We start from the raw sequence: 27705 nt of genomic DNA, 5'->3' as shown, positions 1-27705 counted from the left end.
TCGGCACTCATACCTGCAGACCCCACGCCTGCAGGAGAAAGCCGGCTTGCGTTCCTACTGCCACGAGAGCAGAGCTCTGCCTGTTACACGGCAGGCTTTCCGAAGAGGCTGAGGCCCGATAGCCTCCCTAGTGCATTCCCTGGATGAGCGAGTTAGCTACAGGCAGAACACCCCGTGAAGAGAGGTGGATTCAGGGAAGGGACCTGTGTGTCGCTAGAGTCTCTTTGGACGAGCTACGGATCACAAGGCGGTAGTCGGCGCGTTGACTGGAGGTGGGGGCCTGAGGACCCAAGCCTTGCATTCTCCTTTTTAAAGCACCATTCATGCTGCCTTGAAGCTACCTGCCTGAAACCGTTTGTGACGGGCCCCTCGTCGCTGGAGTCAGGGCTCGTGGAAGAGAAGCAGCTTTCTCTGAGTAAACAGGGTGCTTCCAGAGTCCCGGTAAGAGCTCATCCCGTCACGCTCTGGGGCTAAAGGGAAGCTCGATGGGAGGACTTCCTTCCAGCTAAGGCCTTCTAAGAGCCCCGCTCAGGCGGAAGCTCCGAGCGGTTTCCACGGGGCCTTAGTCGCGGTTCTGCTTTACTTTCACCCTCGTACGCTCTTCAAGACACCTTCAGACCCTCGCGGGGGCGCCCTGTACCCGACCAGGACGCTGAGTACCGGCAGGCTCCCCCGGCCTGCAAATAAACAACTGCCCGGGCCGAAAGCCCTTCCCGCTCACTCCGTGTTGTTTGCCGAGTGCAGGGCAACACACACGGCGCTCTCCCGGGGGAGAGGTCGCTTTCCCCGGCACTCCAACGTCTCCAGGAAAACTCTTCTCTGGCGTCCCCCATGCCATGCCAATCTGCCTCCCTGTCCTCGACTGAGCTGCACGGGGAAACCAAAACTGCTGGGCATTCCTTCTCGGCACTCATACCTGCAGACCCCACGCCTGCAGGAGAAAGCCGGCTTGCGTTCCTACTGCCACGAGAGCAGAGCTCTGCCTGTTACACGGCAGGCTTTCCGAAGAGGCTGAGGCCCGATAGCCTCCCTAGTGCATTCCCTGGATGAGCGAGTTAGCTACAGGCAGAACACCCCGTGAAGAGAGGTGGATTCAGGGAAGGGACCTGTGTGTCGCTAGAGTCTCTTTGGACGAGCTACGGATCACAAGGCGGTAGTCGGCGCGTTGACTGGCGGTGGGGGCCTGAGGACCCAAGCCTTGCATTCTCCTTTTTAAAGCACCATTCATGCTGCCTTGAAGCTACCTGCCTGAAACCCTTTGTGACGGGCCCCTCGTCGCTGGAGTCAGGGCTCGTGGAAGAGAAGCAGCTTTCTCTGAGTAAACAGGGTGCTTCCAGAGTCCCGGTAAGAGCTCATCCCGTCACGCTCTGGGGCTAAAGGGAAGCTCGATGGGAGGACTTCCCTCCAGCTAAGGCCTTCTAAGAGCCCCGCGGAGGCGGAAGCTCCGAGCGGTTTCCACGGGGCCTTAGTCGCGGTTCTGCTTTACTTTCACCCTCGTACGCTCTTCAAGACACCTTCAGACCCTCGCGGGGGCGCCCTGTACCCGACCAGGACGCTGAGTACCGGCAGGCTCCCCCGGCCTGCAAAGAAACAACTGCCCGGGCCGAAAGCCCTTCCCGCTCACTCCGTGTTGTTTGCCGAGTGCAGGGCAACACACACGGCGCTCTCCCGGGGGAGAGGTCGCTTTCCCCGGCACTCCAACGTCCCCAGGAAAACTCTTCTCTGGCGTCCCCCATGCCATGCCAATCTGCCTCCCTGTCCTCGACTGAGCTGCACGGGGAAACCAAAACTGCTGGGCATTCCTTCTCGGCACTCATACCTGCAGACCCCACGCCTGCAGGAGAAAGCCGGCTTGCGTTCCTACTGCCACGAGAGCAGAGCTCTGCCTGTTACACGGCAGGCTTTCCGAAGAGGCTGAGGCCCGATAGCCTCCCTAGTGCATTCCCTGGATGAGCGAGTTAGCTACAGGCAGAACACCCCGTGAAGAGAGGTGGATTCAGGGAAGGGACCTGTGTGTCGCTAGAGTCTCTTTGGACGAGCTACGAATCACAAGGCGGTAGTCGGCGCGTTGACTGGAGGTGGGGGCCTGAGGACCCAAGCCTTGCATTCTCCTTTTTAAAGCACCATTCATGCTGCCTTGAAGCTACCTGCCTGAAACCGTTTGTGACGGGCCCCTCGTCGCTGGAGTCAGGGCTCGTGGAAGAGAAGCAGCTTTCTCTGAGTAAACAGGGTGCTTCCAGAGTCCCGGTAAGAGCTCATCCCGTCACGCTCTGGGGCTAAAGGGAAGCTCGATGGGAGGACTTCCCTCCAGCTAAGGCCTTCTAAGAGCCCCGCGGAGGCGGAAGCTCCGAGCGGTTTCCACGGGGCCTTAGTCGCGGTTCTGCTTTACTTTCAACCTCGTACGCTCTTCAAGACACGTTCAGACCCTCGCGGGGGCGCCCTGTACCCGACCAGGACGCTGAGTACCGGCAGGCTCCCCCGGCCTGCAAAGAAACAACTGCCCGGGCCGAAAGCCCTTCCCGCTCACTCCGTGTTGTTTGCCGAGTGCAGGGCAACACACACGGCGCTCTCCCGGGGGAGAGGTCGCTTTCCCCGGCACTCCAACGTCCCCAGGAAAACTCTTCTCTGGCGTGCCCCATGCCATGCCAATCTGCCTTCCTGTCCTCGACTGAGCTGCACGGGGAAACCAAAACTGCTGGGCATTCCTTCTCGGCACTCATACCTGCAGACCCCACGCCTGCAGGAGAAAGCCGGCTTGCGTTCCTACTGCCACGAGAGCAGAGCTCTGCCTGTTACACGGCAGGCTTTCCGAAGAGGCTGAGGCCCGATAGCCTCCCTAGTGCATTCCCTGCATGAGCGAGTTAGCTACAGGCAGAACACCCCGTGAAGAGAGGTGGATTCAGGGAAGGGACCTGTGTGTCGCTAGAGTCTCTTTGGACGAGCTACGGATCACAAGGCGGTAGTCGGCGCGTTGACTGGAGGTGGGGGCCTGAGGACCCAAGCCTTGCATTCTCCTTTTTAAAGCACCATTCATGCTGCCTTGAAGCTACCTGCCTGAAACCGTTTGTGACGGGCCCCTCGTCGCTGGAGTCAGGGCTCGTGGAAGAGAAGCAGCTTTCTCTGAGTAAACAGGGTGCTTCCAGAGTCCCGGTAAGAGCTCATCCCGTCACGCTCTGGGGCTAAAGGGAAGCTCGATGGGAGGACTTCCCTCCAGCTAAGGCCTTCTAAGAGCCCCGCGGAGGCGGAAGCTCCGAGCGGTTTCCACGGGGCCTTAGTCGCGGTTCTGCTTTACTTTCACCCTCGTACGCTCTTCAAGACACGTTCAGACCCTCGCGGGGGCGCCCTGTACCCGACCAGGACGCTGAGTACCGGCAGGCTCCCCCGGCCTGCAAAGAAACAACTGCCCGGGCCGAAAGCCCTTCCCGCTCACTCCGTGTTGTTTGCCGAGTGCAGGGCAACACACACGGCGCTCTCCCGGGGGAGAGGTCGCTTTCCCCGGCACTCCAACGTCCCCAGGAAAACTCTTCTCTGGCGTGCCCCATGCCATGCCAATCTGCCTCCCTGTCCTCGACTGAGCTGCACGGGGAAACCAAAACTGCTGGGCATTCCTTCTCGGCACTCATACCTGCAGACCCCACGCCTGCAGGAGAAAGCCGGCTTGCGTTCCTACTGCCACGAGAGCAGAGCTCTGCCTGTTACACGGCAGGCTTTCCGAAGAGGCTGAGGCCCGATAGCCTCCCTAGTGCATTCCCTGGATGAGCGAGTTAGCTACAGGCAGAACACCCCGTGAAGAGAGGTGGATTCAGGGAAGGGACCTGTGTGTCGCTAGAGTCTCTTTGGACGAGCTACGAATCACAAGGCGGTAGTCGGCGCGTTGACTGGAGGTGGGGGCCTGAGGACCCAAGCCTTGCTTCTCCTTTTTAAAGCACCATTCATGCTGCCTTGAAGCTACCTGCCTGAAACCCTTTGTGACGGGCCCCTCGTCGCTGGAGTCAGGGCTCGTGGAAGAGAAGCAGCTTTCTCTGAGCAAACAGGGTGCTTCCAGAGTCCCGGTAAGAGCTCATCCCGTCACGCTCTGGGGCTAAAGGGAAGCTCGATGGGAGGACTTCCTTCCAGCTAAGGCCTTCTAAGAGCCCCGCTCAGGCGGAAGCTCCGAGCGGTTTCCACGGGGCCTTAGTCGCGGTTCTGCTTTACTTTCAACCTCGTACGCTCTTCAAGACACCTTCAGACCCTCGCGGGGGCGCCCTGTACCCGACCAGGACGCTGAGTACCGGCAGGCTCCCCCGGCCTGCAAAGAAACAACTGCCCGGGCCGAAAGCCCTTCCCGCTCACTCCGTGTTGTTTGCCGAGTGCAGGGCAACACACACGGCGCTCTCCCGGGGGAGAGGTCGCTTTCCCCGGCACTCCAACGTCTCCAGGAAAACTCTTCTCTGGCGTCCCCCATGCCATGCCAATCTGCCTCCCTGTCCTCGACTGAGCTGCACGGGGAAACCAAAACTGCTGGGCATTCCTTCTCGGCACTCATACCTGCAGACCCCACGCCTGCAGGAGAAAGCCGGCTTGCGTTCCTACTGCCACGAGAGCAGAGCTCTGCCTGTTACACGGCAGGCTTTCCGAAGAGGCTGAGGCCCGATAGCCTCCCTAGTGCATTCCCTGGATGAGCGAGTTAGCTACAGGCAGAACACCCCGTGAAGAGAGGTGGATTCAGGGAAGGGACCTGTGTGTCGCTAGAGTCTCTTTGGACGAGCTACGGATCACAAGGCGGTAGTCGGCGCGTTGACTGGAGGTGGGGGCCTGAGGACCCAAGCCTTGCATTCTCCTTTTTAAAGCACCATTAATGCTGCCTTGAAGCTACCTGCCTGAAACCCTTTGTGACGGGCCCCTCGTCGCTGGAGTCAGGGCTCGTGGAAGAGAAGCAGCTTTCTCTGAGTAAACAGGGTGCTTCCAGAGTCCCGGTAAGAGCTCATCCCGTCACGCTCTGGGGCTAAAGGGAAGCTCGATGGGAGGACTTCCCTCCAGCTAAGGCCTTCTAAGAGCCCCGCTGAGGCGGAAGCTCCGAGCGGTTTCCACGGGGCCTTAGTCGCGGTTCTGCTTTACTTTCACCCTCGTACGCTCTTCAAGACACGTTCAGACCCTCGCGGGGGCGCCCTGTACCCGACCAGGACGCTGAGTACCGGCAGGCTCCCCCGGCCTGCAAAGAAACAACTGCCCGGGCCGAAAGCCCTTCCCGCTCACTCCGTGTTGTTTGCCGAGTGCAGGGCAACACACACGGCGCTCTCCCGGGGGAGAGGTCGCTTTCCCCGGCACTCCAACGTCCCCAGGAAAACTCTTCTCTGGCGTGCCCCATGCCATGCCAATCTGCCTCCCTGTCCTCGACTGAGCTGCACGGGGAAACCAAAACTGCTGGGCATTCCTTCTCGGCACTCATACCTGCAGACCCCACGCCTGCAGGAGAAAGCCGGCTTGCGTTCCTACTGCCACGAGAGCAGAGCTCTGCCTGTTACACGGCAGGCTTTCCGAAGAGGCTGAGGCCCGATAGCCTCCCTAGTGCATTCCCTGGATGAGCGAGTTAGCTACAGGCAGAACACCCCGTGAAGAGAGGTGGATTCAGGGAAGGGACCTGTGTGTCGCTAGAGTCTCTTTGGACGAGCTACGGATCACAAGGCGGTAGTCGGCGCGTTGACTGGAGGTGGGGGCCTGAGGACCCAAGCCTTGCATTCTCCTTTTTAAAGCACCATTCATGCTGCCTTGAAGCTACCTGCCTGAAACCCTTTGTGACGGGCCCCTCGTCGCTGGAGTCAGGGCTCGTGGAAGAGAAGCAGCTTTCTCTGAGTAAACAGGGTGCTTCCAGAGTCCCGGTAAGAGCTCATCCCGTCACGCTCTGGGGCTAAAGGGAAGCTCGATGGGAGGACTTCCCTCCAGCTAAGGCCTTCTAAGAGCCCCGCGGAGGCGGAAGCTCCGAGCGGTTTCCACGGGGCCTTAGTCGCGGTTCTGCTTTACTTTCACCCTCGTACGCTCTTCAAGACACGTTCAGACCCTCGCGGGGGCGCCCTGTACCCGACCAGGACGCTGAGTACCGGCAGGCTCCCCCGGCCTGCAAAGAAACAACTGCCCGGGCCGAAAGCCCTTCCCGCTCACTCCGTGTTGTTTGCCGAGTGCAGGGCAACACACACGGCGCTCTCCCGGGGGAGAGGTCGCTTTCCCCGGCACTCCAACGTCCCCAGGAAAACTCTTCTCTGGCGTGCCCCATGCCATGCCAATCTGCCTCCCTGTCCTCGACTGAGCTGCACGGGGAAACCAAAACTGCTGGGCATTCCTTCTCGGCACTCATACCTGCAGACCCCACGCCTGCAGGAGAAAGCCGGCTTGCGTTCCTACTGCCACGAGAGCAGAGCTCTGCCTGTTACACGGCAGGCTTTCCGAAGAGGCTGAGGCCCGATAGCCTCCCTAGTGCATTCCCTGGATGAGCGAGTTAGCTACAGGCAGAACACCCCGTGAAGAGAGGTGGATTCAGGGAAGGGACCTGTGTGTCGCTAGAGTCTCTTTGGACGAGCTACGGATCACAAGGCGGTAGTCGGCGCGTTGACTGGAGGTGGGGGCCTGAGGACCCAAGCCTTGCATTCTCCTTTTTAAAGCACCATTCATGCTGCCTTGAAGCTACCTGCCTGAAACCGTTTGTGACGGGCCCCTCGTCGCTGGAGTCAGGGCTCGTGGAAGAGAAGCAGCTTTCTCTGAGTAAACAGGGTGCTTCCAGAGTCCCGGTAAGAGCTCATCCCGTCACGCTCTGGGGCTAAAGGGAAGCTCGATGGGAGGACTTCCCTCCAGCTAAGGCCTTCTAAGAGCCCCGCGGAGGCGGAAGCTCCGAGCGGTTTCCACGGGGCCTTAGTCGCGGTTCTGCTTTACTTTCACCCTCGTACGCTCTTCAAGACACGTTCAGACCCTCGCGGGGGCGCCCTGTACCCGACCAGGACGCTGAGTACCGGCAGGCTCCCCCGGCCTGCAAAGAAACAACTGCCCGGGCCGAAAGCCCTTCCCGCTCACTCCGTGTTGTTTGCCGAGTGCAGGGCAACACACACGGCGCTCTCCCGGGGGAGAGGTCGCTTTCCCCGGCACTCCAACGTCCCCAGGAAAACTCTTCTCTGGCGTGCCCCATGCCATGCCAATCTGCCTCCCTGTCCTCGACTGAGCTGCACGGGGAAACCAAAACTGCTGGGCATTCCTTCTCGGCACTCATACCTGCAGACCCCACGCCTGCAGGAGAAAGCCGGCTTGCGTTCCTACTGCCACGAGAGCAGAGCTCTGCCTGTTACACGGCAGGCTTTCCGAAGAGGCTGAGGCCCGATAGCCTCCCTAGTGCATTCCCTGGATGAGCGAGTTAGCTACAGGCAGAACACCCCGTGAAGAGAGGTGGATTCAGGGAAGGGACCTGTGTGTCGCTAGAGTCTCTTTGGACGAGCTACGAATCACAAGGCGGTAGTCGGCGCGTTGACTGGAGGTGGGGGCCTGAGGACCCAAGCCTTGCTTCTCCTTTTTAAAGCACCATTCATGCTGCCTTGAAGCTACCTGCCTGAAACCCTTTGTGACGGGCCCCTCGTCGCTGGAGTCAGGGCTCGTGGAAGAGAAGCAGCTTTCTCTGAGTAAACAGGGTGCTTCCAGAGTCCCGGTAAGAGCTCATCCCGTCACGCTCTGGGGCTAAAGGGAAGCTCGATGGGAGGACTTCCTTCCAGCTAAGGCCTTCTAAGAGCCCCGCTCAGGCGCAAGCTCCGAGCGGTTTCCACGGGGCCTTAGTCGCGGTTCTGCTTTACTTTCAACCTCGTACGCTCTTCAAGACACCTTCAGACCCTCGCGGGGGCGCCCTGTACCCGACCAGGACGCTGAGTACCGGCAGGCTCCCCCGGCCTGCAAAGAAACAACTGCCCGGGCCGAAAGCCCTTCCCGCTCACTCCGTGTTGTTTGCCGAGTGCAGGGCAACACACACGGCGCTCTCCCGGGGGAGAGGTCGCTTTCCCCGGCACTCCAACGTCTCCAGGAAAACTCTTCTCTGGCGTCCCCCATGCCATGCCAATCTGCCTCCCTGTCCTCGACTGAGCTGCACGGGGAAACCAAAACTGCTGGGCATTCCTTCTCGGCACTCATACCTGCAGACCCCACGCCTGCAGGAGAAAGCCGGCTTGCGTTCCTACTGCCACGAGAGCAGAGCTCTGCCTGTTACACGGCAGGCTTTCCGAAGAGGCTGAGGCCCGATAGCCTCCCTAGTGCATTCCCTGGATGAGCGAGTTAGCTACAGGCAGAACACCCCGTGAAGAGAGGTGGATTCAGGGAAGGGACCTGTGTGTCGCTAGAGTCTCTTTGGACGAGCTACGGATCACAAGGCGGTAGTCGGCGCGTTGACTGGAGGTGGGGGCCTGAGGACCCAAGCCTTGCATTCTCCTTTTTAAAGCACCATTAATGCTGCCTTGAAGCTACCTGCCTGAAACCCTTTGTGACGGGCCCCTCGTCGCTGGAGTCAGGGCTCGTGGAAGAGAAGCAGCTTTCTCTGAGTAAACAGGGTGCTTCCAGAGTCCCGGTAAGAGCTCATCCCGTCACGCTCTGGGGCTAAAGGGAAGCTCGATGGGAGGACTTCCCTCCAGCTAAGGCCTTCTAAGAGCCCCGCTGAGGCGGAAGCTCCGAGCGGTTTCCACGGGGCCTTAGTCGCGGTTCTGCTTTACTTTCACCCTCGTACGCTCTTCAAGACACGTTCAGACCCTCGCGGGGGCGCCCTGTACCCGACCAGGACGCTGAGTACCGGCAGGCTCCCCCGGCCTGCAAAGAAACAACTGCCCGGGCCGAAAGCCCTTCCCGCTCACTCCGTGTTGTTTGCCGAGTGCAGGGCAACACACACGGCGCTCTCCCGGGGGAGAGGTCGCTTTCCCCGGCACTCCAACGTCCCCAGGAAAACTCTTCTCTGGCGTGCCCCATGCCATGCCAATCTGCCTCCCTGTCCTCGACTGAGCTGCACGGGGAAACCAAAACTGCTGGGCATTCCTTCTCGGCACTCATACCTGCAGACCCCACGCCTGCAGGAGAAAGCCGGCTTGCGTTCCTACTGCCACGAGAGCAGAGCTCTGCCTGTTACACGGCAGGCTTTCCGAAGAGGCTGAGGCCCGATAGCCTCCCTAGTGCATTCCCTGGATGAGCGAGTTAGCTACAGGCAGAACACCCCGTGAAGAGAGGTGGATTCAGGGAAGGGACCTGTGTGTCGCTAGAGTCTCTTTGGACGAGCTACGAATCACAAGGCGGTAGTCGGCGCGTTGACTGGAGGTGGGGGCCTGAGGACCCAAGCCTTGCATTCTCCTTTTTAAAGCACCATTCATGCTGCCTTGAAGCTACCTGCCTGAAACCGTTTGTGACGGGCCCCTCGTCGCTGGAGTCAGGGCTCGTGGAAGAGAAGCAGCTTTCTCTGAGTAAACAGGGTGCTTCCAGAGTCCCGGTAAGAGCTCATCCCGTCACGCTCTGGGGCTAAAGGGAAGCTCGATGGGAGGACTTCCCTCCAGCTAAGGCCTTCTAAGAGCCCCGCTCAGGCGGAAGCTCCGAGCGGTTTCCACGGGGCCTTAGTCGCGGTTCTGCTTTACTTTCACCCTCGTACGCTCTTCAAGACACGTTCAGACCCTCGCGGGGGCGCCCTGTACCCGACCAGGACGCTGAGTACCGGCAGGCTCCCCCGGCCTGCAAAGAAACAACTGCCCGGGCCGAAAGCCCTTCCCGCTCACTCCGTGTTGTTTGCCGAGTGCAGGGCAACACACACGGCGCTCTCCCGGGGGAGAGGTCGCTTTCCCCGGCACTCCAACGTCCCCAGGAAAACTCTTCTCTGGCGTGCCCCATGCCATGCCAATCTGCCTTCCTGTCCTCGACTGAGCTGCACGGGGAAACCAAAACTGCTGGGCATTCCTTCTCGGCACTCATACCTGCAGACCCCACGCCTGCAGGAGAAAGCCGGCTTGCGTTCCTACTGCCACGAGAGCAGAGCTCTGCCTGTTACACGGCAGGCTTTCCGAAGAGGCTGAGGCCCGATAGCCTCCCTAGTGCATTCCCTGGATGAGCGAGTTAGCTACAGGCAGAACACCCCGTGAAGAGAGGTGGATTCAGGGAAGGGACCTGTGTGTCGCTAGAGTCTCTTTGGACGAGCTACGGATCACAAGGCGGTAGTCGGCGCGTTGACTGGAGGTGGGGGCCTGAGGACCCAAGCCTTGCATTCTCCTTTTTAAAGCACCATTCATGCTGCCTTGAAGCTACCTGCCTGAAACCGTTTGTGACGGGCCCCTCGTCGCTGGAGTCAGGGCTCGTGGAAGAGAAGCAGCTTTCTCTGAGTAAACAGGGTGCTTCCAGAGTCCCGGTAAGAGCTCATCCCGTCACGCTCTGGGGCTAAAGGGAAGCTCGATGGGAGGACTTCCCTCCAGCTAAGGCCTTCTAAGAGCCCCGCTGAGGCGGAAGCTCCGAGCGGTTTCCACGGGGCCTTAGTCGCGGTTCTGCTTTACTTTCACCCTCGTACGCTCTTCAACACACCTTCAGACCCTCACGGGGGCGCCCTGTACACGACCAGGACGCTGAGTACCGGCAGGCTCCCCCGGCCTGCAAAGAAACAACTGCCCGGGCCGAAAGCCCTTCCCGCTCACTCCGTGTTGTTTGCCGAGTGCAGGGCAACACACACGGCGCTCTCCCGGGGGAGAGGTCGCATTCCCCGGCACTCCAACGTCCCCAGGAAAACTCTTCTCTGGCGTCCCCCATGCCATGCCAATCTGCCTCCCTGTCCTCGACTGAGCTGCACGGGGAAACCAAAACTGCTGGGCATTCCTTCTCGGCACTCATACCTGCAGACCCCACGCCTGCAGGAGAAAGCCGGCTTGCGTTCCTACTGCCACGAGAGCAGAGCTCTGCCTGTTACACGGCAGGCTTTCCGAAGAGGCTGAGGCCCGATAGCCTCCCTAGTGCATTCCCTGGATGAGCGAGTTAGCTACAGGCAGAACACCCCGTGAAGAGAGGTGGATTCAGGGAAGGGACCTGTGTGTCGCTAGAGTCTCTTTGGACGAGCTACGGATCACAAGGCGGTAGTCGGCGCGTTGACTGGAGGTGGGGGCCTGAGGACCCAAGCCTTGCATTCTCCTTTTTAAAGCACCATTCATGCTGCCTTGAAGCTACCTGCCTGAAACCGTTTGTGACGGGCCCCTCGTCGCTGGAGTCAGGGCTCGTGGAAGAGAAGCAGCTTTCTCTGAGTAAACAGGGTGCTTCCAGAGTCCCGGTAAGAGCTCATCCCGTCACGCTCTGGGGCTAAAGGGAAGCTCGATGGGAGGACTTCCCTCCAGCTAAGGCCTTCTAAGAGCCCCGCGGAGGCGGAAGCTCCGAGCGGTTTCCACGGGGCCTTAGTCGCGGTTCTGCTTTACTTTCACCCTCGTACGCTCTTCAAGACACGTTCAGACCCTCGCGGGGGCGCCCTGTACCCGACCAGGACGCTGAGTACCGGCAGGCTCCCCCGGCCTGCAAAGAAACAACTGCCCGGGCCGAAAGCCCTTCCCGCTCACTCCGTGTTGTTTGCCGAGTGCAGGGCAACACACACGGCGCTCTCCCGGGGGAGAGGTCGCTTTCCCCGGCACTCCAACGTCCCCAGGAAAACTCTTCTCTGGCGTGCCCCATGCCATGCCAATCTGCCTCCCTGTCCTCGACTGAGCTGCACGGGGAAACCAAAACTGCTGGGCATTCCTTCTCGGCACTCATACCTGCAGACCCCACGCCTGCAGGAGAAAGCCGGCTTGCGTTCCTACTGCCACGAGAGCAGAGCTCTGCCTGTTACACGGCAGGCTTTCCGAAGAGGCTGAGGCCCGATAGCCTCCCTAGTGCATTCCCTGGATGAGCGAGTTAGCTACAGGCAGAACACCCCGTGAAGAGAGGTGGATTCAGGGAAGGGACCTGTGTGTCGCTAGAGTCTCTTTGGACGAGCTACGAATCACAAGGCGGTAGTCGGCGCGTTGACTGGAGGTGGGGGCCTGAGGACCCAAGCCTTGCTTCTCCTTTTTAAAGCACCATTCATGCTGCCTTGAAGCTACCTGCCTGAAACCGTTTGTGACGGGCCCCTCGTCGCTGGAGTCAGGGCTCGTGGAAGAGAAGCAGCTTTCTCTGAGTAAACAGGGTGCTTCCAGAGTCCCGGTAAGAGCTCATCCCGTCACGCTCTGGGGCTAAAGGGAAGCTCGATGGGAGGACTTCCCTCCAGCTAAGGCCTTCTAAGAGCCCCGCTGAGGCGGAAGCTCCGAGCGGTTTCCACGGGGCCTTAGTCGCGGTTCTGCTTTACTTTCACCCTCGTACGCTCTTCAAGACACCTTCAGACCCTCGCGGGGGCGCCCTGTACCCGACCAGGACGCTGAGTACCGGCAGGCTCCCCCGGCCTGCAAAGAAACAACTGCCCGGGCCGAAAGCCCTTCCCGCTCACTCCGTGTTGTTTGCCGAGTGCAGGGCAACACACACGGCGCTCTCCCGGGGGAGAGGTCGCTTTCCCCGGCACTCCAACGTCCCCAGGAAAACTCTTCTCTGGCGTGCCCCATGCCATGCCAATCTGCCTCCCTGTCCTCGACTGAGCTGCACGGGGAAACCAAAACTGCTGGGCATTCCTTCTCGGCACTCATACCTGCAGACCCCACGCCTGCAGGAGAAAGCCGGCTTGCGTTCCTACTGCCACGAGAGCAGAGCTCTGCCTGTTACACGGCAGGCTTTCCGAAGAGGCTGAGGCCCGATAGCCTCCCTAGTGCATTCCCTGGATGAGCGAGTTAGCTACAGGCAGAACACCCCGTGAAGAGAGGTGGATTCAGGGAAGGGACCTGTGTGTCGCTAGAGTCTCTTTGGACGAGCTACGGATCACAAGGCGGTAGTCGGCGCGTTGACTGGAGGTGGGGGCCTGAAGTCCCAAGCCTTGCATTCTCCTTTTTAAAGCACCATTCATGCTGCCTTGAAGCTACCTGCCTGAAACCGTTTGTGACGGGCCCCTCGTCGCTGGAGTCAGGGCTCGTGGAAGAGAAGCAGCTTTCTCTGAGTAAACAGGGTGCTTCCAGAGTCCCGGTAAGAGCTCATCCCGTCACGCTCTGGGGCTAAAGGGAAGCTCGATGGGAGGACTTCCTTCGAGCTAAGGCCTTCTAAGAGCCCCGCTGAGGCGGAAGCTCCGAGCGGTTTCCACGGGGCCTTAGTCGCGGTTCTGCTTTACTTTCACCCTCGTACGCTCTTCAAGACACCTTCAGACCCTCGCGGGGGCGCCCTGTACCCGACCAGGACGCTGAGTACCGGCAGGCTCCCCCGGCCTGCAAAGAAACAACTGCCCGGGCCGAAAGCCCTTCCCGCTCACTCCGTGTTGTTTGCCGAGTGCAGGGCAACACACACGGCGCTCTCCCGGGGGAGAGGTCGCTTTCCCCGGCACTCCAACGTCTCCAGGAAAACTCTTCTCTGGCGTCCCCCATGCCATGCCAATCTGCCTCCCTGTCCTCGACTGAGCTGCACGGGGAAACCAAAACTGCTGGGCATTCCTTCTCGGCACTCATACCTGCAGACCCCACGCCTGCAGGAGAAAGCCGGCTTGCGTTCCTACTGCCACGAGAGCAGAGCTCTGCCTGTTACACGGCAGGCTTTCCGAAGAGGCTGAGGCCCGATAGCCTCCCTAGTGCATTCCCTGGATGAGCGAGTTAGCTACAGGCAGAACACCCCGTGAAGAGAGGTGGATTCAGGGAAGGGACCTGTGTGTCGCTAGAGTCTCTTTGGACGAGCTGCGAATCACAAGGCGGTAGTCGGCGCATTGACTGGCGGTGGGGGCTGAGGACCCAAGCCTTGCATTCTCCTTTTTAAAGCACCATTCATGCTGCCTTGAAGCTACCTGCCTGAAACCGTTTGTGACGGGCCCCTCGTCGCTGGAGTCAGGGCTCGTGGAAGAGAAGCAGCTTTCTCTGAGTAAACAGGGTGCTTCCAGAGTCCCGGTAAGAGCTCATCCCGTCACGCTCTGGGGCTAAAGGGAAGCTCGATGGGAGGACTTCCCTCCAGCTAAGGCCTTCTAAGAGCCCCGCTGAGGCGGAAGCTCCGAGCGGTTTCCACGGGGCCTTAGTCGCGGTTCTGCTTTACTTTCACCCTCGTACGCTCTTCAAGACACGTTCAGACCCTCGCGGGGGCGCCCTGTACCCGACCAGGACGCTGAGTACCGGCAGGCTCCCCCGGCCTGCAAAGAAACAACTGCCCGGGCCGAAAGCCCTTCCCGCTCACTCCGTGTTGTTTGCCGAGTGCAGGGCAACACACACGGCGCTCTCCCGTGGGAGAGGTCGCTTTCCCCGGCACTCCAACGTCCCCAGGAAAACTCTTCTCTGGCGTGCCCCATGCCATGCCAATCTGCCTCCCTGTCCTCGACTGAGCTGCACGGGGAAACCAAAACTGCTGGGCATTCCTTCTCGGCACTCATACCTGCAGACCCCACGCCTGCAGGAGAAAGCCGGCTTGCGTTCCTACTGCCACGAGAGCAGAGCTCTGCCTGTTACACGGCAGGCTTTCCGAAGAGGCTGAGGCCCGATAGCCTCCCTAGTGCATTCCCTGGATGAGCGAGTTAGCTACAGGCAGAACACCCCGTGAAGAGAGGTGGATTCAGGGAAGGGACCTGTGTGTCGCTAGAGTCTCTTTGGACGAGCTACGGATCACAAGGCGGTAGTCGGCGCGTTGACTGGAGGTGGGGGCCTGAGGACCCAAGCCTTGCATTCTCCTTTTTAAAGCACCATTCATGCTGCCTTGAAGCTACCTGCCTGAAACCGTTTGTGACGGGCCCCTCGTCGCTGGAGTCAGGGCTCGTGGAAGAGAAGCAGCTTTCTCTGAGTAAACAGGGTGCTTCCAGAGTCCCGGTAAGAGCTCATCCCGTCACGCTCTGGGGCTAAAGGGAAGCTCGATGGGAGGACTTCCCTCCAGCTAAGGCCTTCTAAGAGCCCCGCGGAGGCGGAAGCTCCGAGCGGTTTCCACGGGGCCTTAGTCGCGGTTCTGCTTTACTTTCACCCTCGTACGCTCTTCAAGACACGTTCAGACCCTCGCGGGGGCGCCCTGTACCCGACCAGGACGCTGAGTACCGGCAGGCTCCCCCGGCCTGCAAAGAAACAACTGCCCGGGCCGAAAGCCCTTCCCGCTCACTCCGTGTTGTTTGCCGAGTGCAGGGCAACACACACGGCGCTCTCCCGGGGGAGAGGTCGCTTTCCCCGGCACTCCAACGTCCCCAGGAAAACTCTTCTCTGGCGTGCCCCATGCCATGCCAATCTGCCTCCCTGTCCTCGACTGAGCTGCACGGGGAAACCAAAACTGCTGGGCATTCCTTCTCGGCACTCATACCTGCAGACCCCACGCCTGCAGGAGAAAGCCGGCTTGCGTTCCTACTGCCACGAGAGCAGAGCTCTGCCTGTTACACGGCAGGCTTTCCGAAGAGGCTGAGGCCCGATAGCCTCCCTAGTGCATTCCCTGGATGAGCGAGTTAGCTACAGGCAGAACACCCCGTGAAGAGAGGTGGATTCAGGGAAGGGACCTGTGTGTCGCTAGAGTCTCTTTGGACGAGCTACGAATCACAAGGCGGTAGTCGGCGCGTTGACTGGAGGTGGGGGCCTGAGGACCCAAGCCTTGCATTCTCCTTTTTAAAGCACCATTCATGCTGCCTTGAAGCTACCTGCCTGAAACCGTTTGTGACGGGCCCCTCGTCGCTGGAGTCAGGGCTCGTGGAAGAGAAGCAGCTTTCTCTGAGTAAACAGGGTGCTTCCAGAGTCCCGGTAAGAGCTCATCCCGTCACGCTCTGGGGCTAAAGGGAAGCTCGATGGGAGGACTTCCCTCCAGCTAAGGCCTTCTAAGAGCCCCGCTCAGGCGGAAGCTCCGAGCGGTTTCCACGGGGCCTTAGTCGCGGTTCTGCTTTACTTTCACCCTCGTACGATCTTCAAGACACGTTCAGACCCTCGCGGGGGCGCCCTGTACCCGACCAGGACGCTGAGTACCGGCAGGCTCCCCCGGCCTGCAAAGAAACAACTGCCCGGGCCGAAAGCCCTTCCCGCTCACTCCGTGTTGTTTGCCGAGTGCAGGGCAACACACACGGCGCTCTCCCGGGGGAGAGGTCGCTTTCCCCGGCACTCCAACGTCCCCAGGAAAACTCTTCTCTGGCGTGCCCCATGCCATGCCAATCTGCCTTCCTGTCCTCGACTGAGCTGCACGGGGAAACCAAAACTGCTGGGCATTCCTTCTCGGCACTCATACCTGCAGACCCCACGCCTGCAGGAGAAAGCCGGCTTGCGTTCCTACTGCCACGAGAGCAGAGCTCTGCCTGTTACACGGCAGGCTTTCCGAAGAGGCTGAGGCCCGATAGCCTCCCTAGTGCATTCCCTGGATGAGCGAGTTAGCTACAGGCAGAACACCCCGTGAAGAGAGGTGGATTCAGGGAAGGGACCTGTGTGTCGCTAGAGTCTCTTTGGACGAGCTACGGATCACAAGGCGGTAGTCGGCGCGTTGACTGGAGGTGGGGGCCTGAGGACCCAAGCCTTGCATTCTCCTTTTTAAAGCACCATTCATGCTGCCTTGAAGCTACCTGCCTGAAACCGTTTGTGACGGGCCCCTCGTCGCTGGAGTCAGGGCTCGTGGAAGAGAAGCAGCTTTCTCTGAGTAAACAGGGTGCTTCCAGAGTCCCGGTAAGAGCTCATCCCGTCACGCTCTGGGGCTAAAGGGAAGCTCGATGGGAGGACTTCCCTCCAGCTAAGGCCTTCTAAGAGCCCCGCTGAGGCGGAAGCTCCGAGCGGTTTCCACGGGGCCTTAGTCGCGGTTCTGCTTTACTTTCACCCTCGTACGCTCTTCAAGACACCTTCAGACCCTCACGGGGGCGCCCTGTACACGACCAGGACGCTGAGTACCGGCAGGCTCCCCCGGCCTGCAAAGAAACAACTGCCCGGGCCGAAAGCCCTTCCCGCTCACTCCGTGTTGTTTGCCGAGTGCAGGGCAACACACACGGCGCTCTCCCGGGGGAGAGGTCGCATTCCCCGGCACTCCAACGTCCCCAGGAAAACTCTTCTCTGGCGTCCCCCATGCCATGCCAATCTGCCTCCCTGTCCTCGACTGAGCTGCACGGGGAAACCAAAACTGCTGGGCATTCCTTCTCGGCACTCATACCTGCAGACCCCACGCCTGCAGGAGAAAGCCGGCTTGCGTTCCTACTGCCACGAGAGCAGAGCTCTGCCTGTTACACGGCAGGCTTTCCGAAGAGGCTGAGGCCCGATAGCCTCCCTAGTGCATTCCCTGGATGAGCGAGTTAGCTACAGGCAGAACACCCCGTGAAGAGAGGTGGATTCAGGGAAGGGACCTGTGTGTCGCTAGAGTCTCTTTGGACGAGCTACGGATCACAAGGCGGTAGTCGGCGCGTTGACTGGAGGTGGGGGCCTGAGGACCCAAGCCTTGCATTCTCCTTTTTAAAGCACCATTCATGCTGCCTTGAAGCTACCTGCCTGAAACCCTTTGTGACGGGCCCCTCGTCGCTGGAGTCAGGGCTCGTGGAAGAGAAGCAGCTTTCTCTGAGTAAACAGGGTGCTTCCAGAGTCCCGGTAAGAGCTCATCCCGTCACGCTCTGGGGCTAAAGGGAAGCTCGATGGGAGGACTTCCCTCCAGCTAAGGCCTTCTAAGAGCCCCGCGGAGGCGGAAGCTCCGAGCGGTTTCCACGGGGCCTTAGTCGCGGTTCTGCTTTACTTTCACCCTCGTACGCTCTTCAAGACACGTTCAGACCCTCGCGGGGGCGCCCTGTACCCGACCAGGACGCTGAGTACCGGCAGGCTCCCCCGGCCTGCAAAGAAACAACTGCCCGGGCCGAAAGCCCTTCCCGCTCACTCCGTGTTGTTTGCCGAGTGCAGGGCAACACACACGGCGCTCTCCCGGGGGAGAGGTCGCTTTCCCCGGCACTCCAACGTCCCCAGGAAAACTCTTCTCTGGCGTGCCCCATGCCATGCCAATCTGCCTCCCTGTCCTCGACTGAGCTGCACGGGGAAACCAAAACTGCTGGGCATTCCTTCTCGGCACTCATACCTGCAGACCCCACGCCTGCAGGAGAAAGCCGGCTTGCGTTCCTACTGCCACGAGAGCAGAGCTCTGCCTGTTACACGGCAGGCTTTCCGAAGAGGCTGAGGCCCGATAGCCTCCCTAGTGCATTCCCTGGATGAGCGAGTTAGCTACAGGCAGAACACCCCGTGAAGAGAGGTGGATTCAGGGAAGGGACCTGTGTGTCGCTAGAGTCTCTTTGGACGAGCTACGGATCACAAGGCGGTAGTCGGCGCGTTGACTGGAGGTGGGGGCCTGAGGACCCAAGCCTTGCATTCTCCTTTTTAAAGCACCATTCATGCTGCCTTGAAGCTACCTGCCTGAAACCCTTTGTGACGGGCCCCTCGTCGCTGGAGTCAGGGCTCGTGGAAGAGAAGCAGCTTTCTCTGAGTAAACAGGGTGCTTCCAGAGTCCCGGTAAGAGCTCATCCCGTCACGCTCTGGGGCTAAAGGGAAGCTCGATGGGAGGACTTCCCTCCAGCTAAGGCCTTCTAAGAGCCCCGCGGAGGCGGAAGCTCCGAGCGGTTTCCACGGGGCCTTAGTCGCGGTTCTGCTTTACTTTCACCCTCGTACGCTCTTCAAGACACGTTCAGACCCTCGCGGGGGCGCCCTGTACCCGACCAGGACGCTGAGTACCGGCAGGCTCCCCCGGCCTGCAAAGAAACAACTGCCCGGGCCGAAAGCCCTTCCCGCTCACTCCGTGTTGTTTGCCGAGTGCAGGGCAACACACACGGCGCTCTCCCGGGGGAGAGGTCGCTTTCCCCGGCACTCCAACGTCCCCAGGAAAACTCTTCTCTGGCGTGCCCCATGCCATGCCAATCTGCCTCCCTGTCCTCGACTGAGCTGCACGGGGAAACCAAAACTGCTGGGCATTCCTTCTCGGCACTCATACCTGCAGACCCCACGCCTGCAGGAGAAAGCCGGCTTGCGTTCCTACTGCCACGAGAGCAGAGCTCTGCCTGTTACACGGCAGGCTTTCCGAAGAGGCTGAGGCCCGATAGCCTCCCTAGTGCATTCCCTGGATGAGCGAGTTAGCTACAGGCAGAACACCCCGTGAAGAGAGGTGGATTCAGGGAAGGGACCTGTGTGTCGCTAGAGTCTCTTTGGACGAGCTACGAATCACAAGGCGGTAGTCGGCGCGTTGACTGGAGGTGGGGGCCTGAGGACCCAAGCCTTGCTTCTCCTTTTTAAAGCACCATTCATGCTGCCTTGAAGCTACCTGCCTGAAACCCTTTGTGACGGGCCCCTCGTCGCTGGAGTCAGGGCTCGTGGAAGAGAAGCAGCTTTCTCTGAGTAAACAGGGTGCTTCCAGAGTCCCGGTAAGAGCTCATCCCGTCACGCTCTGGGGCTAAAGGGAAGCTCGATGGGAGGACTTCCTTCCAGCTAAGGCCTTCTAAGAGCCCCGCTCAGGCGGAAGCTCCGAGCGGTTTCCACGGGGCCTTAGTCGCGGTTCTGCTTTACTTTCAACCTCGTACGCTCTTCAAGACACCTTCAGACCCTCGCGGGGGCGCCCTGTACCCGACCAGGACGCTGAGTACCGGCAGGCTCCCCCGGCCTGCAAAGAAACAACTGCCCGGGCCGAAAGCCCTTCCCGCTCACTCCGTGTTGTTTGCCGAGTGCAGGGCAACACACACGGCGCTCTCCCGGGGGAGAGGTCGCTTTCCCCGGCACTCCAACGTCTCCAGGAAAACTCTTCTCTGGCGTCCCCCATGCCATGCCAATCTGCCTCCCTGTCCTCGACTGAGCTGCACGGGGAAACCAAAACTGCTGGGCATTCCTTCTCGGCACTCATACCTGCAGACCCCACGCCTGCAGGAGAAAGCCGGCTTGCGTTCCTACTGCCACGAGAGCAGAGCTCTGCCTGTTACACGGCAGGCTTTCCGAAGAGGCTGAGGCCCGATAGCCTCCCTAGTGCATTCCCTGGATGAGCGAGTTAGCTACAGGCAGAACACCCCGTGAAGAGAGGTGGATTCAGGGAAGGGACCTGTGTGTCGCTAGAGTCTCTTTGGACGAGCTACGGATCACAAGGCGGTAGTCGGCGCGTTGACTGGAGGTGGGGGCCTGAGGACCCAAGCCTTGCATTCTCCTTTTTAAAGCACCATTAATGCTGCCTTGAAGCTACCTGCCTGAAACCCTTTGTGACGGGCCCCTCGTCGCTGGAGTCAGGGCTCGTGGAAGAGAAGCAGCTTTCTCTGAGTAAACAGGGTGCTTCCAGAGTCCCGGTAAGAGCTCATCCCGTCACGCTCTGGGGCTAAAGGGAAGCTCGATGGGAGGACTTCCCTCCAGCTAAGGCCTTCTAAGAGCCCCGCTGAGGCGGAAGCTCCGAGCGGTTTCCACGGGGCCTTAGTCGCGGTTCTGCTTTACTTTCACCCTCGTACGCTCTTCAAGACACGTTCAGACCCTCGCGGGGGCGCCCTGTACCCGACCAGGACGCTGAGTACCGGCAGGCTCCCCCGGCCTGCAAAGAAACAACTGCCCGGGCCGAAAGCCCTTCCCGCTCACTCCGTGTTGTTTGCCGAGTGCAGGGCAACACACACGGCGCTCTCCCGGGGGAGAGGTCGCTTTCCCCGGCACTCCAACGTCCCCAGGAAAACTCTTCTCTGGCGTGCCCCATGCCATGCCAATCTGCCTCCCTGTCCTCGACTGAGCTGCACGGGGAAACCAAAACTGCTGGGCATTCCTTCTCGGCACTCATACCTGCAGACCCCACGCCTGCAGGAGAAAGCCGGCTTGCGTTCCTACTGCCACGAGAGCAGAGCTCTGCCTGTTACACGGCAGGCTTTCCGAAGAGGCTGAGGCCCGATAGCCTCCCTAGTGCATTCCCTGGATGAGCGAGTTAGCTACAGGCAGAACACCCCGTGAAGAGAGGTGGATTCAGGGAAGGGACCTGTGTGTCGCTAGAGTCTCTTTGGACGAGCTACGAATCACAAGGCGGTAGTCGGCGCGTTGACTGGAGGTGGGGGCCTGAGGACCCAAGCCTTGCATTCTCCTTTTTAAAGCACCATTCATGCTGCCTTGAAGCTACCTGCCTGAAACCGTTTGTGACGGGCCCCTCGTCGCTGGAGTCAGGGCTCGTGGAAGAGAAGCAGCTTTCTCTGAGTAAACAGGGTGCTTCCAGAGTCCCGGTAAGAGCTCATCCCGTCACGCTCTGGGGCTAAAGGGAAGCTCGATGGGAGGACTTCCCTCCAGCTAAGGCCTTCTAAGAGCCCCGCTCAGGCGGAAGCTCCGAGCGGTTTCCACGGGGCCTTAGTCGCGGTTCTGCTTTACTTTCACCCTCGTACGATCTTCAAGACACGTTCAGACCCTCGCGGGGGCGCCCTGTACCCGACCAGGACGCTGAGTACCGGCAGGCTCCCCCGGCCTGCAAAGAAACAACTGCCCGGGCCGAAAGCCCTTCCCGCTCACTCCGTGTTGTTTGCCGAGTGCAGGGCAACACACACGGCGCTCTCCCGGGGGAGAGGTCGCTTTCCCCGGCACTCCAACGTCCCCAGGAAAACTCTTCTCTGGCGTGCCCCATGCCATGCCAATCTGCCTTCCTGTCCTCGACTGAGCTGCACGGGGAAACCAAAACTGCTGGGCATTCCTTCTCGGCACTCATACCTGCAGACCCCACGCCTGCAGGAGAAAGCCGGCTTGCGTTCCTACTGCCACGAGAGCAGAGCTCTGCCTGTTACACGGCAGGCTTTCCGAAGAGGCTGAGGCCCGATAGCCTCCCTAGTGCATTCCCTGGATGAGCGAGTTAGCTACAGGCAGAACACCCCGTGAAGAGAGGTGGATTCAGGGAAGGGACCTGTGTGTCGCTAGAGTCTCTTTGGACGAGCTACGGATCACAAGGCGGTAGTCGGCGCGTTGACTGGAGGTGGGGGCCTGAGGACCCAAGCCTTGCATTCTCCTTTTTAAAGCACCATTCATGCTGCCTTGAAGCTACCTGCCTGAAACCGTTTGTGACGGGCCCCTCGTCGCTGGAGTCAGGGCTCGTGGAAGAGAAGCAGCTTTCTCTGAGTAAACAGGGTGCTTCCAGAGTCCCGGTAAGAGCTCATCCCGTCACGCTCTGGGGCTAAAGGGAAGCTCGATGGGAGGACTTCCCTCCAGCTAAGGCCTTCTAAGAGCCCCGCTGAGGCGGAAGCTCCGAGCGGTTTCCACGGGGCCTTAGTCGCGGTTCTGCTTTACTTTCACCCTCGTACGCTCTTCAAGACACCTTCAGACCCTCACGGGGGCGCCCTGTACACGACCAGGACGCTGAGTACCGGCAGGCTCCCCCGGCCTGCAAAGAAACAACTGCCCGGGCCGAAAGCCCTTCCCGCTCACTCCGTGTTGTTTGCCGAGTGCAGGGCAACACACACGGCGCTCTCCCGGGGGAGAGGTCGCATTCCCCGGCACTCCAACGTCCCCAGGAAAACTCTTCTCTGGCGTCCCCCATGCCATGCCAATCTGCCTCCCTGTCCTCGACTGAGCTGCACGGGGAAACCAAAACTGCTGGGCATTCCTTCTCGGCACTCATACCTGCAGACCCCACGCCTGCAGGAGAAAGCCGGCTTGCGTTCCTACTGCCACGAGAGCAGAGCTCTGCCTGTTACACGGCAGGCTTTCCGAAGAGGCTGAGGCCCGATAGCCTCCCTAGTGCATTCCCTGGATGAGCGAGTTAGCTACAGGCAGAACACCCCGTGAAGAGAGGTGGATTCAGGGAAGGGACCTGTGTGTCGCTAGAGTCTCTTTGGACGAGCTACGGATCACAAGGCGGTAGTCGGCGCGTTGACTGGAGGTGGGGGCCTGAGGACCCAAGCCTTGCATTCTCCTTTTTAAAGCACCATTCATGCTGCCTTGAAGCTACCTGCCTGAAACCCTTTGTGACGGGCCCCTCGTCGCTGGAGTCAGGGCTCGTGGAAGAGAAGCAGCTTTCTCTGAGTAAACAGGGTGCTTCCAGAGTCCCGGTAAGAGCTCATCCCGTCACGCTCTGGGGCTAAAGGGAAGCTCGATGGGAGGACTTCCCTCCAGCTAAGGCCTTCTAAGAGCCCCGCGGAGGCGGAAGCTCCGAGCGGTTTCCACGGGGCCTTAGTCGCGGTTCTGCTTTACTTTCACCCTCGTACGCTCTTCAAGACACGTTCAGACCCTCGCGGGGGCGCCCTGTACCCGACCAGGACGCTGAGTACCGGCAGGCTCCCCCGGCCTGCAAAGAAACAACTGCCCGGGCCGAAAGCCCTTCCCGCTCACTCCGTGTTGTTTGCCGAGTGCAGGGCAACACACACGGCGCTCTCCCGGGGGAGAGGTCGCTTTCCCCGGCACTCCAACGTCCCCAGGAAAACTCTTCTCTGGCGTGCCCCATGCCATGCCAATCTGCCTCCCTGTCCTCGACTGAGCTGCACGGGGAAACCAAAACTGCTGGGCATTCCTTCTCGGCACTCATACCTGCAGACCCCACGCCTGCAGGAGAAAGCCGGCTTGCGTTCCTACTGCCACGAGAGCAGAGCTCTGCCTGTTACACGGCAGGCTTTCCGAAGAGGCTGAGGCCCGATAGCCTCCCTAGTGCATTCCCTGGATGAGCGAGTTAGCTACAGGCAGAACACCCCGTGAAGAGAGGTGGATTCAGGGAAGGGACCTGTGTGTCGCTAGAGTCTCTTTGGACGAGCTACGAATCACAAGGCGGTAGTCGGCGCGTTGACTGGAGGTGGGGGCCTGAGGACCCAAGCCTTGCATTCTCCTTTTTAAAGCACCATTCATGCTGCCTTGAAGCTACCTGCCTGAAACCGTTTGTGACGGGCCCCTCGTCGCTGGAGTCAGGGCTCGTGGAAGAGAAGCAGCTTTCTCTGAGTAAACAGGGTGCTTCCAGAGTCCCGGTAAGAGCTCATCCCGTCACGCTCTGGGGCTAAAGGGAAGCTCGATGGGAGGACTTCCCTCCAGCTAAGGCCTTCTAAGAGCCCCGCTCAGGCGGAAGCTCCGAGCGGTTTCCACGGGGCCTTAGTCGCGGTTCTGCTTTACTTTCACCCTCGTACGATCTTCAAGACACGTTCAGACCCTCGCGGGGGCGCCCTGTACCCGACCAGGACGCTGAGTACCGGCAGGCTCCCCCGGCCTGCAAAGAAACAACTGCCCGGGCCGAAAGCCCTTCCCGCTCACTCCGTGTTGTTTGCCGAGTGCAGGGCAACACACACGGCGCTCTCCCGGGGGAGAGGTCGCTTTCCCCGGCACTCCAACGTCCCCAGGAAAACTCTTCTCTGGCGTGCCCCATGCCATGCCAATCTGCCTTCCTGTCCTCGACTGAGCTGCACGGGGAAACCAAAACTGCTGGGCATTCCTTCTCGGCACTCATACCTGCAGACCCCACGCCTGCAGGAGAAAGCCGGCTTGCGTTCCTACTGCCACGAGAGCAGAGCTCTGCCTGTTACACGGCAGGCTTTCCGAAGAGGCTGAGGCCCGATAGCCTCCCTAGTGCATTCCCTGGATGAGCGAGTTAGCTACAGGCAGAACACCCCGTGAAGAGAGGTGGATTCAGGGAAGGGACCTGTGTGTCGCTAGAGTCTCTTTGGACGAGCTACGGATCACAAGGCGGTAGTCGGCGCGTTGACTGGAGGTGGGGGCCTGAGGACCCAAGCCTTGCATTCTCCTTTTTAAAGCACCATTCATGCTGCCTTGAAGCTACCTGCCTGAAACCGTTTGTGACGGGCCCCTCGTCGCTGGAGTCAGGGCTCGTGGAAGAGAAGCAGCTTTCTCTGAGTAAACAGGGTGCTTCCAGAGTCCCGGTAAGAGCTCATCCCGTCACGCTCTGGGGCTAAAGGGAAGCTCGATGGGAGGACTTCCCTCCAGCTAAGGCCTTCTAAGAGCCCCGCGGAGGCGGAAGCTCCGAGCGGTTTCCACGGGGCCTTAGTCGCGGTTCTGCTTTACTTTCACCCTCGTACGCTCTTCAAGACACCTTCAGACCCTCACGGGGGCGCCCTGTACACGACCAGGACGCTGAGTACCGGCAGGCTCCCCCGGCCTGCAAAGAAACAACTGCCCGGGCCGAAAGCCCTTCCCGCTCACTCCGTGTTGTTTGCCGAGTGCAGGGCAACACACACGGCGCTCTCCCGGGGGAGAGGTCGCATTCCCCGGCACTCCAACGTCCCCAGGAAAACTCTTCTCTGGCGTCCCCCATGCCATGCCAATCTGCCTCCCTGTCCTCGACTGAGCTGCACGGGGAAACCAAAACTGCTGGGCATTCCTTCTCGGCACTCATACCTGCAGACCCCACGCCTGCAGGAGAAAGCCGGCTTGCGTTCCTACTGCCACGAGAGCAGAGCTCTGCCTGTTACACGGCAGGCTTTCCGAAGAGGCTGAGGCCCGATAGCCTCCCTAGTGCATTCCCTGGATGAGCGAGTTAGCTACAGGCAGAACACCCCGTGAAGAGAGGTGGATTCAGGGAAGGGACCTGTGTGTCGCTAGAGTCTCTTTGGACGAGCTACGGATCACAAGGCGGTAGTCGGCGCGTTGACTGGAGGTGGGGGCCTGAGGACCCAAGCCTTGCATTCTCCTTTTTAAAGCACCATTCATGCTGCCTTGAAGCTACCTGCCTGAAACCCTTTGTGACGGGCCCCTCGTCGCTGGAGTCAGGGCTCGTGGAAGAGAAGCAGCTTTCTCTGAGTAAACAGGGTGCTTCCAGAGTCCCGGTAAGAGCTCATCCCGTCACGCTCTGGGGCTAAAGGGAAGCTCGATGGGAGGACTTCCCTCCAGCTAAGGCCTTCTAAGAGCCCCGCGGAGGCGGAAGCTCCGAGCGGTTTCCACGGGGCCTTAGTCGCGGTTCTGCTTTACTTTCACCCTCGTACGCTCTTCAAGACACGTTCAGACCCTCGCGGGGGCGCCCTGTACCCGACCAGGACGCTGAGTACCGGCAGGCTCCCCCGGCCTGCAAAGAAACAACTGCCCGGGCCGAAAGCCCTTCCCGCTCACTCCGTGTTGTTTGCCGAGTGCAGGGCAACACACACGGCGCTCTCCCGGGGGAGAGGTCGCTTTCCCCGGCACTCCAACGTCCCCAGGAAAACTCTTCTCTGGCGTGCCCCATGCCATGCCAATCTGCCTCCCTGTCCTCGACTGAGCTGCACGGGGAAACCAAAACTGCTGGGCATTCCTTCTCGGCACTCATACCTGCAGACCCCACGCCTGCAGGAGAAAGCCGGCTTGCGTTCCTACTGCCACGAGAGCAGAGCTCTGCCTGTTACACGGCAGGCTTTCCGAAGAGGCTGAGGCCCGATAGCCTCCCTAGTGCATTCCCTGGATGAGCGAGTTAGCTACAGGCAGAACACCCCGTGAAGAGAGGTGGATTCAGGGAAGGGACCTGTGTGTCGCTAGAGTCTCTTTGGACGAGCTACGGATCACAAGGCGGTAGTCGGCGCGTTGACTGGAGGTGGGGGCCTGAGGACCCAAGCCTTGCATTCTCCTTTTTAAAGCACCATTCATGCTGCCTTGAAGCTACCTGCCTGAAACCCTTTGTGACGGGCCCCTCGTCGCTGGAGTCAGGGCTCGTGGAAGAGAAGCAGCTTTCTCTGAGTAAACAGGGTGCTTCCAGAGTCCCGGTAAGAGCTCATCCCGTCACGCTCTGGGGCTAAAGGGAAGCTCGATGGGAGGACTTCCCTCCAGCTAAGGCCTTCTAAGAGCCCCGCGGAGGCGGAAGCTCCGAGCGGTTTCCACGGGGCCTTAGTCGCGGTTCTGCTTTACTTTCACCCTCGTACGCTCTTCAAGACACGTTCAGACCCTCGCGGGGGCGCCCTGTACCCGACCAGGACGCTGAGTACCGGCAGGCTCCCCCGGCCTGCAAAGAAACAACTGCCCGGGCCGAAAGCCCTTCCCGCTCACTCCGTGTTGTTTGCCGAGTGCAGGGCAACACACACGGCGCTCTCCCGGGGGAGAGGTCGCTTTCCCCGGCACTCCAACGTCCCCAGGAAAACTCTTCTCTGGCGTGCCCCATGCCATGCCAATCTGCCTCCCTGTCCTCGACTGAGCTGCACGGGGAAACCAAAACTGCTGGGCATTCCTTCTCGGCACTCATACCTGCAGACCCCACGCCTGCAGGAGAAAGCCGGCTTGCGTTCCTACTGCCACGAGAGCAGAGCTCTGCCTGTTACACGGCAGGCTTTCCGAAGAGGCTGAGGCCCGATAGCCTCCCTAGTGCATTCCCTGGATGAGCGAGTTAGCTACAGGCAGAACACCCCGTGAAGAGAGGTGGATTCAGGGAAGGGACCTGTGTGTCGCTAGAGTCTCTTTGGACGAGCTACGAATCACAAGGCGGTAGTCGGCGCGTTGACTGGAGGTGGGGGCCTGAGGACCCAAGCCTTGCTTCTCCTTTTTAAAGCACCATTCATGCTGCCTTGAAGCTACCTGCCTGAAACCCTTTGTGACGGGCCCCTCGTCGCTGGAGTCAGGGCTCGTGGAAGAGAAGCAGCTTTCTCTGAGTAAACAGGGTGCTTCCAGAGTCCCGGTAAGAGCTCATCCCGTCACGCTCTGGGGCTAAAGGGAAGCTCGATGGGAGGACTTCCTTCCAGCTAAGGCCTTCTAAGAGCCCCGCTCAGGCGGAAGCTCCGAGCGGTTTCCACGGGGCCTTAGTCGCGGTTCTGCTTTACTTTCAACCTCGTACGCTCTTCAAGACACCTTCAGACCC

This window comes from Mesoplodon mirus, assembly GCF_964341445.2.
Source record: "Mesoplodon mirus genome assembly, chromosome: 19".
In the NCBI taxonomy this organism is placed as follows: domain Eukaryota; kingdom Metazoa; phylum Chordata; class Mammalia; order Artiodactyla; family Ziphiidae; genus Mesoplodon; species Mesoplodon mirus.
This window is presented reverse-complemented; position numbering follows the sequence as displayed.